Genomic DNA, 11,110 nt, shown 5'->3' on the forward strand with positions numbered 1-11,110 from the left:
TGATGTATATCTATATTAGTTTGAGAGGATAGTAGGTAGTTGAAAGTGATCAACTCTCTTAACATTTTCTTCTCTAGTTTAAAGGAATCAAAAATTGAAGAATGAAAATCATCTAAGTCATAATTCTAAATTTTTCTAAACATATTTTCCTACTATTTAAGCAATGTATTTTTGTTTTGTATGTGCATGAAAAATGTTATTCTCTTTTATCATGACTATATTTATGATAAGTTTATTTACAAAATTTATGAGTATTTTTTATTAACGCGCGAAGCGCGGATATGTTTACTAGTGTTTAATAAAAGAAGATGTCAACCATAGAGAAAGTGTTGAAGAGAATGTTTTGTTTTCATATGCTTTCAAGTATGAATTTATCCATGATTTTTAAATATTTTGGGTGGTCAATGATACATTTTGAAATAAGAAAAGAGAAGTAGAGATGTTGTAACATGACTTGCAACTCTGGATATGACGATAGCCTATTTTGATGTGCCGGAATGATATTAAGAAAGAAAGAACTTTTAAAAGAAGATATAATTTAAAGAATCTAAAACTAGGCTTAAGAGAGTTAGATGATTATCCGAAGAAGAAACAAGTCAAACGACTCATTTCCCAAAATCGTGATTTGTTGACACGGGTTTATGACACCCGAAAGAAAAATTGTACTTTGGCGATGGCCCAATGGTGTAATAGAGAGGCAGAGACTCCAACCCTTTTGGAAAACATGGGTTGGGGGCTTGACCGCCGAGTCAAGGACGGATTTCATATAGCATGTGGAATAGCAGAGTTGTAGGATGTACTATCTGGCTCAAAAGTAAGATAAAGAGTAGAGTTATGAATTGCAGAATGTATTTATAAAGTTTTAGATTATTCCCATGTGTTTTCAACCGTTTCAACTTGACATGATGTTTATGAAATGCTCTCTCCTATGTTTTATAAAAATGCATATGTTTTTGAATTATTCTGCGTACTAGTACAATTGTATTGACCCCATATATTTCAGGGTTTGAGGCTCAGTCCAGGTATCCTGGTAAACCGTAGATTTGTCTGATAAAAGTATGCAATTACTGAGCCTTCTCTATTCTGGAAGGAAGAGCTTATATAAGCATTATCATTTGTTTGATTCATGGTCTGACTGGGGGCCTCATCCCAGTTTTATTTTAGACATATATTGGATCTTGTAATGTTAAAGATTTTGCAGATGGGTGTCATATTTTTTGAATATTAAGAATTTTATTCAAAATTGTTCAAGTGTTATGAGATTGATCATGGTTCCATTTTGTATATTTTTTGCAAATTCTTTATATTTTATGAATGTTGTGCATGATTGCTAGAAAGAAAGGGGCACTGGCCTTCATGGTTCGGGATGCTCGTTACGACAAGGGCCCCGACTCGGGTCATAACATCTTCTTCCTTAAAGAATATTCATCTTTGGTAGAAATGCCTCCCATACATAACTTGAATCTATCAAGTGGATTGTAAGTTCCCAAGAAATACTTTCCATCATAGTGAAGGATACCAACATCCTAAATGTAATACTCCGTGTTTTTGTGCTAGAATTCTAACCGTAGTTCCTGCGCATCTAAGCTCTAATACAAGTGATTCTCACCTGAATACAAGTTGCATGATCATTATCCTAGTCAATGAAGTAGTTTATATGTTGAAACGGTTGAAAACACATGGGAATAATCTAAAACTTTATAAATACATTCTATATTTGAAACCATAGAAGAAGTGAATTGAGAACTTACTATAGTGACTCACTTGTTTTACTTTACATGTATTATTCATCCATGATTTTGATGATTCAATTTGAACTAAGTGAGTCATTTATATCAGCATGTAAAATTTTATAAACAGTGATGATTTTAAGATATTATTTTATATATGCATTGCACCCCTATATGCTCGGTACGTTTCCATGGTACTGACCCACATATTCATATGTGGGCTATATTTTCTCGAAAAGTAGGTACAAGGTATAGTGTACATCATCAGATCCAGTCAGTTCGCGGTATTCGGTCAACAGGTGATGAGTCCTTTTGATTCAAGGGCTTGAGTTAGTTATACAGTTCCAGAAGTGTTGTATTTTCTTTATCCGGCCATATTGAGTTGGGATAGTCGAGAGTCACGACCCAGCTACCTATTGTCAGTACTAGTAGAGGCTTCAGAGATAGTTAGTAAAAGTTGATATATTCCATTTCAGTTTTGGTTGTAACAGTAGAGTTGTAATCTTGTAAATTTAGTTTGTCATCTATCATATTCAGAAAAGAGTTATTTTCTACAGATTTGTATAGATTTATACTTTTTGTTCATTTGCTTATGAGTTATACTAGTAGAAGGGTTAGCTTGGGGTCACTTGTGATCCTAAGCATCATGTGACGTCTCGGGACCTAATTTCGGGGTGTTACAAACTTGGTATCAAAGCACAGAGTTCAAGTATCCTAGGGTGTCTAGGAAGTTGTGTCTATTAGAGTCTTGCGGAATGGTACGGAGATGTCTGTACTTTTCTTCGAAAGGCTATAAGGCATTTAGGAAATGTCTCTCTTCTTTCAAGTCTTAAATCGTGCTATAGAAAAGTTCTCCAAGAAACTTATATAGATTCTCCTCTTACTCTAGTCAGGCCATCTCTGCCTTATTTCCAAGGTATCAGAAATAGTTAAGCTTAATTCTCCGTAGATAGTTATGGAATTGTAAGAGAGCTACAAAAGTATCCTATCAGTACATTTAAGTTTTGAAAACTGAAGAGCTTTATCAGGCCGATAGAAATCGTGCACTAAGCCCGAGTTAGATATGCTTTCAAATTTTTCCTCAGAATAATCTATACTTCTCTATCTATGTACTGTTCTTAAGGTAACATGTTTGGCAAGTTCTAATTTCCTCCCCAAATAATGCTCTTATATTTGCTGGCAGAAGTTTCATAAAGTGGCTTAAGAGGAGCCTTCTAGTGTGTTATAAGTCCTTCAAATTTAAGTTATGCCCTCTTTCTTATAAGCTATTTAATTAAGACAGAGTAAGATGTATTCTTAGATCGTTGAATGTTGTGTGTCAAGTTTCTATCTCTTGTATTATGTAATCTTGTTATCAATATGTTTGTGAAAAATCAAAGTCTAGTGAAGCCGTATGAGGCCTATTTTGATTCACAAGCATAGTTGCTTTATTATTCATATAATTTTCTTAATCAAAACACAAAACCAAAGTCTAGTCAAGCCGTGTGAGGCCTATTTTGATTCAATAGAAACTTGTTGTTTATCTTGTTTTTTTGGTGTTAGTTGAAACTGTGGGTTTCTGTATATTGACAGAAGTAGTAACGTTTAGTTGAAAGTCTTGTGCTAGTTGAACTTGTGGGTTTAGAAATGTAGTGGCAAGAATGGTGGTAAGGGGGATTTATTGAATATGTATAGCTGAATTTTTGCTTATGATTGAATTAGTAATGAAGTGATATACCCTTGTTTAATAGTTTAGTGAAGTTAGAGAAGGAGATTATTAGTTAAGGTGGATTGTTGTTCACTTGAAGTATGAAAAGATTTATTGATGGTATTTCTTGTTCTAGGAAAGTATAGGTTTTGATGGAAGTACTTAGTGGCTTAGTATTGTTAATTTAGGCTTTCCTGAGATTGCAAGAGGAAGTTTAGTTGAAATTTATAGAGCTATGAAAGTAATTTAGGTGTGAAGATGGGTAAATAGTAATAATGTAAAGAAGGAGGATGTGTTAACAGATTAAGGGGGAGATGGTTAGTGAAGAACCAAACCGAGTTTTGAGAATTAGATTGTGATACATGTCAATAATGAGTTATGATGAGATAGTGATCCCTTTTTACTCTAGAGTATGCCTTTGATTTCAGTCATTATAACACCAAATCCATCACTTGCTTGACAAAATCCATGCCACAGGCCTATGCTTATACCTATCATGTGTGCGCAAGCCCATTCTCAGCTTTTAACAAGCATCTAACAGCTTCACTCTGTGATTAGAGTTATCTCTTATGAATCTATGAACTCCAGTCTTATGTTGAATAGCTCATGATAAGTATAAACTCATGTTTCAGAGTATGACTAGTTTTTAAACTCATGATACAAGTGAAGTTCGCATTATATCATGCATGTCCTCAGCTCAGATTTCTTTAATGAATCCATGCCTTTGATATTTTATTCCTCAAGATAAAGATAAGTGTTAATGTTATGTATTGTAGTTTTTGTGCTTCTGGTTCATATGTGTTAGCCCGTCGGTGACCTCTTCCTATGTTAAGATAGTGGTGATGATAGTGGATAAGCAATGGCTTAGATGTGAGAAATTTGATGACCCTCATTAAGAAAGATTATTTATGCTTTTCTATGTAAGGCTAAAGTGTGAAGTAAGATTGAGTCCAAGTCATTGATACATGTCTTGGTTAGTTAGAAATTGTGTGTATGTTTTTAAGAATAGTGCAAGAAAATTGTTGTTGACAAAGTTTTAGAGAATATGCAAAGTATGCCTTTAGGGGTATTTGCCTTAAAGTTATATGTGATTTTTAATGATAGGCTTGAATTTCTTGTTGGATGTAAGATGATGAATGCAATATGCACTAGTGAATCCATATCAAAAGTTTTAAATTAGTCATTGAAGTGGTAAGACATGTTATGCTTAGGGTGTGAGCTATAAGAAGATATAGAATATTGAACCTTGTGGTTTAGACTAGTATTGTGGTTTGGCATGTTGTATCTTGTGATTTAGTGTTAGGCTTGATCATGGTGAGAGAACTTAGTTTAGTTTAGACCTAAGTAGAAAGATTTCGCAGTGCCAATATAAGAATTATAAGCTGAATCAAATGAGTATGGTATTTAAGGGGAATAGTATAGTTGATGGGCATTTGAGAAGTGATGCTAAGCTTGAAAGTAAGAAGTTGTGTTGCCTACGGCCTAGCAATCTTATCCTAGTTTATGAGTTATATAATTATATTCCATGCTATATAGTTATATCAATGTTGTAATTCCTTAGTCAAATGTCTTGTTCAGAGCATGCCCAAAATTCTTTGCTCCCTAATGTCAATAGAATTTCGTAGAAAAGTACAAAAGAAATACTCCATTTGAGTATGGGTAGTCAGTATGATCCAGTCCATATAGCCTGTAATCTAGTTTAGCAAGTAAGGAGTTAAGCTCCTATAGATTCTGAATTTTCCAGCTAGTCTTACTATCCGCATTTTTATACGTATGTATATTCCAAGAGGCAATGTGTCTGTGTCCAATTAAATTATTAATTCAGCTCAGTTCATGCATCAGTTTCAGTTTCAGATATTAAGTCATGATTCAGTTTGTAAGTATCCTGTGTAGTATCACAGTCTCTTCCTAGTATTTTCATCAAATTATTATCATTCGGGGACGAACGATTCCAAGAGGGGGATGTTGTAATACCCTAAGTTTTCATGTCATAAACATCTCATCTTTTCTCATGAGATCAGATCAAGTGTAAAATAATGGTTACTCATAAGGTGACACGCTCGTTTCTATCTTAGCCATATAGTTATTTTTCTTGAGGATTCATGCACTTGCAGACCAGTTCAGTAACTCATTATTTTTGAGATGCATTGATTCAGTTCTATCAGTTACACATGATAGTTTGAAGACTAATATTCCTCTGTGTTTCAGGTTAATTATCCATATTCAAGGACGAATGTTCCCAAGGGGGAGATAATGTAATATGCCGTATTTTTTGGATAGAATTCTAACCGTCATTTCTGTGCGTCTAAGCTCTAATCCAAGTGATTCTCACATGAATAAAAGTTGCATGATCATTATCCTAGTCTATGGAGTAGTTTAGAGGTGGAAAATGTTTATAGCAATGACCTAGAACAATGTTGAGCTAAAACCAATTGATTCATACAAAGATTGACATTCGATTCTACAAGGGTCAACTTCAAAGGTGAATATCTCTGAGTATACTTGGAATTTTTCATCCCAAATCCTATCAAATTGTAGATAATTGAATTATCTTTCCATCGATACAAATTTCACAAAAATCCGATACCCGAGCGAAGAGTTATATCCATTTTTGTGAGAGGCAGTAAGGGTGTGCGATGGGCAATGCGCCACACAATCAAATGTGTGTGATTGGGAGTGCGAGGAACTCTTAAATGTCTGGCATAAGGTGTACGACGCACACCTTAAGATCTTCCATGGGTTGTGCGCCGCATACCTCACTTCCAAGTGCCAAAAACACCCCCATATATGTTATAACATGGGATTAAACTCCCACAACATCAAAATAAGTTTACTTTCTCTCAAAATCACCAAGAACAACCATTAGGGTTTCAACATAAAAACCCCAATAGCTAGAGATTCAACCGTGAGAATTCTATAATTTTTACTTATTCGGAATCCCAGTTAAGAAGGCTACGAGGGACAACCAAAAGTTCGTGAATAGCATTACGTAATTCGGAAAGTCATTCAAAGCTTCAAGTTTAAGGTATGTGGAGTTTTTTCAACAAGAACACTCTTTCGTTCTTGTGCCCAAAGTTAATTTTTCTTTCGAAAGAGATATGATTTGATATGTTTTTCTATGAATTTGAATATATGAATTTATGAATTATGATGTTTTCATAAGAATGTTGATATGGTTGCATATAAAGCTGAATTTTTAGGGTTTTAAGTTATTATTTTATGCTTATGACATAAAATATGAAACTTTGAATGGTTTTATTGTGATATTGATATATGAATTTTGAACACTATTTGAGATTATTATTTTGTGAAGTATGTGTTATAAAAACCTTGAGATTTGAATGATTTGAAATGATGAAGAATGATTTGACCTTGGTGGTCGAGGAAGAATTTCTTTTGAAAACAAGTGAGAAAAGAAATCCACTATTCTTGAATGATTATGAAAGTTGTAGCATATTGGCTCCCGTTGTGAATTGTTAAACTAATTTTTGTGGATTTTCTTTAAAAAGATCTGAGCTAATTCTGGGAGTAGTCTTTAGCACCGAGCGGGAGGTATAGCGGTTTGGTACTTCCCTAGAACTACGTGTCCCATAGGATGTGAGCCTGAGGATGATATAGTGATCAGTAGTTTTTGAATTGATGATTAAGGTCCTATTCTGATGGCAAGGATAGGAAAGCTCTCCCCAACATGGGTAAGACGTTGGACTCCATGTAGCTCACATGGTTTATGTTTGTTATAAGAAACTCCCGACGTATGCATGTGTGTTCCCTCCTATCTAAGATGAATGTATATGTTTTGAAGAATTGGTTTTGAGAAAGTTATTGATTCTAAAAGATTGAGATATTATGTTCTAAAGAGAATTGTTTTGACATTTGATTACTCTATATGTTTGAAACCAAGGAAGAAGTGAATTGAGAACTTATTGTAATGACTCAATTGTTTTACTTTACATGTATTTTTCATCCATGATTTCGATGATTTAATTCGAGCTAAGTGAGTCATTTATATCAGCTTGCATAATTTTATAAACTGTGATGATATTAAGATATTATTTTATATATGCATTACACCCCATATGCTCGGTACGTTTCCATGGTACTGACTCACATATTCGTATGTGGGCTACATTTTCTTAGAATGTATGTACAAGGTATAGTGTAAATCTTAAGATCCAGTCAGTTCACGGCATCTAGTCAGCAGATGATGAGTCCTTTCGATTCAAGGTCTTGAGTTAGTTATACTGTTCGAGAAGTGTTGTATTTTATTTATCCAGCCGTATTGAGTTGGAATAGTCGGGAGTCATGACCCAACTACCTATAGTCAGTACTAGTAGAGGCTTCATAGACAGTCAGTAGAAGTTGATGTATTCCATTTCAGTTTTAGTTGTAAAAGTAGAGTTGTAATCTTGTAAATTTAGTTTTGTATCTATCATATTCAGAAAAGAGTTATTTTTCACAGATTTGTATAGATTTATACGTTTTGTTCAGTTTCTTATGAGTTATGCCAGTAGAAGGGTTAGCTTGGGGTCACTTGTGGTCCTAAGCACCGTTTGACATCTCAGGACCCGATTTTGGGGCGTTACACTCAATCACACTTACTTGTCGTCATGACCAAGCACCAAGTTAGATGTATTGAAATAATCATATCCCAATAGTTCACTAGGGCCAAATGGGAGAAGTTGCCAAGAACATGTGTCAAGGCAATACTAACTTTACCAAAAGGTGAAATTCTCACAATTAGGCTGACCCTCTACATGACCATTGATAATTTCATAAGTATAGAGAGGGTAGAGATAGATATCACTCAGATTAACTTTAACTAAGGTGTCCTTATGTATATACGAACTATTAGATTCAAGATCATCACCACGAGTAGTTACATCAATAGAGGTACACAAAGTAAAAGAAGAAGCATGTTCCAAACAATTTACACCTTTTGTTTCAAGGAAAAAAATCCTCAAATAGACACCTACCAATACTAACATTAATGGGATCATGACTCAAGTTACCACAAGAATCATGTAATTCATTCCCATATTAATCAAACAAGGGTAGGGTATCATACATAGGATCACAATAAAAATCAATTTCATATGAACAACCACTAGTTGAGTTCCTTAAGCATTCAAGTAACTCAAAGATATCATCACCCAAATGATCATTCATTTTCAAAAGTGAGAGATCACTATCAAGATTTGAATAGTTAGCACAATCCTCACTCAATCATATATTCTTAATGTATTTAAAAAATGGGATAACATGTGAATCTTAAGAAGACTATATTTCCTTTTAAACACATCACATTACACATCACTAGGTGTCGTGGAAAGAGTTATTTCACTATTTTTACATGAGACATCTTTCTTTGAGAGAGGATGACTTTTCAAAAGTAAAGAGTTTAAGCATGAAAGTTAACTCTTAAAAAGTTACATGTCATGGTTCACAACATTTCCATTCACATGATCAACTCTATCAACACCATCTCTAACTTGAGACTCTTCAAGAACACCACACACATGCTGAAGTAGTGGACTACACTCACTAGTAAGTTGATCATTACACACTTCTTCACTAGTTGTTGAAAACTCACATGAAAACATAGACTCAACTTTGTTTTTATAAGGTTCAACTAGTGTGTAACTACTCTCATCACTTAGCAATGGGACCTCATTCATGTCACAAGTTCTAGAACTACGTGAACACAAATTGATCTTACTAGAAGAATCAATTTGTTCATCTATAGGATCGACTAGTTGTTGCTTATTTATAACAAGAAATGGACAATCATGAAACATAGCAATACCAAGAGTATCACAAATGGAGGACTCAGTAAAATCCACTTTAGGCAATCCACCAACTAACTCATATGGCTATTAGCGATATCATGACATTGTAGGTTTATAGAAGTGTAAAAGATAACACTGTTACCTTGTACCTCACAAGAAGAATTGTCTTCACCTTGGTTTTCATCCGGGAGTGCATTTGCACCTTGGGAATTCTATCATTACAAGGGAGTTTTTCAAGTCTACTCTCTTGAGTCATTTCTTCATCATTCTTCCTGAAGTTGGAATTCTTAGCCAAGAACTCCGTTAGATCGTAAAGCATGAGTTCGTAAGGAACTCTTTTTGGATGCTCCTTTAGAAGTACATGTTTTTGAACCTGTACAAAAGAAGGGTTGATGATAGGTAAAATGCTAGTACCATGGTTTGTGGGTAACAAAGGATTTGTCTTGAAAAGTCCCACAATTAAATGTTCCTTATCCACACCTTTCAAGCAACCACTTGGCTCTTCAATCTTAGTCAACTCTTATTGCTTTCGAGCCATGTCATTCTTTCCTTGTTCATGGGATATTTCTCTTTCCGTTTTCTCAACTTCCTCCTTCTTCATTACTTCCAGGAATCCTCTCATGATCTGACATTCCCTACTAACTTGCTCATCATTCCTTTCTAATATCATCAAGTTTGGCCTATAGGTTGGGGCATCTTGAATTCGCTCTATAGAATCTAAGGACTTCTCTATGCTTTTCATTGTACCTTCCATATTTGATAGGCTATTTTTCATGTTTTATACACTACCTTCTATGGAGGTTAGATTAGCTTCTATCTTTTCCAATGTTCTGTTCATGCCCTCAATCTTTTCCAATATGACTTTCAACATGTTTCTTCCCATGATATTTCGAGTATCTTGCATCATAGCCATTATACCTAGTGACTAAACACTCAACAAAGACAACAATAAATTTAACATAAGGAAAATAAGAGATCACAATCACTCGTGTTTACACGGCTTTGATTGCCTCACAATTGAATAAGCTAATGTTGAAAATTATGTATACTTCGGTAGTTCATAAGGTGTCAGTTGCTACTTGTCGCTGGAATGAATTTTTGTTTGAAATGACTCAAGGAAAAGATGTAAAAACTTGTGCCTTGAAGCTATGATGAATTAAAAACTAGAAAAAATTAAATAAAATAGGACGAAGAAAGAAACAGACTCAAGAACTAATCAATCAACTTAGTAGATGAATTACTAGTTGTTGAGTATTTTAAGAATCAAGAGATGAAATTAGGAATCAAGAAATGAAACTACATGAATCAAACATGAACTAAAGGAGTGTTGTATAGTTTAATCATGTAGGTGAGATGCGTTTGAAGTGTGTTTGAGAGGGACTAAGGCAACTTGGGTGCCTCCCTAGCGCATGCCAAGTGCATGTGGGGCTGTCTTTCCATGCTTTAGCAGGTTTGGATCAGTCCTAGAGCAGGCCAAGAACATGTCATATTTAGAACCCACTATCTTGGGCTGGTTTTGAGCTGCTGCAGCAGTCCAAACACAGACCAAGGGCAGGTCAGCCAGCAGCTTGCTTAGTTGGCGATTTGTACTTGTTGTGGTCCTTTTTTTGTTCTCTTCCCCTAAAATATTCTTGGAACCTTTGAAGATGATTTAGTACTAACACTTTTCACTCTTTTTCCTTCTCTTTTGAGGATCAAACACCAACTTTTTGGTGAAAATTCATCTTGATGATATAAATTTTTCCAAGAACGCAAAATATTTCAACTTCTCCACCTTCGCTCGGAATGAGTTGAAATTTTGAATCTAGGAACTTTTTAACATTTTAAAGTCATTCCAAACATCATTTAGGTCATATTCTTCACCTAATTTTCAAGATTTTCAACCCACTTTCTTTTCTTCAAACTCA

Source organism: Capsicum annuum, unplaced genomic scaffold (genome assembly GCF_002878395.1).
Source record: "Capsicum annuum cultivar UCD-10X-F1 unplaced genomic scaffold, UCD10Xv1.1 ctg995, whole genome shotgun sequence".
Classification (NCBI taxonomy): Eukaryota; Viridiplantae; Streptophyta; class Magnoliopsida; order Solanales; family Solanaceae; genus Capsicum; species Capsicum annuum.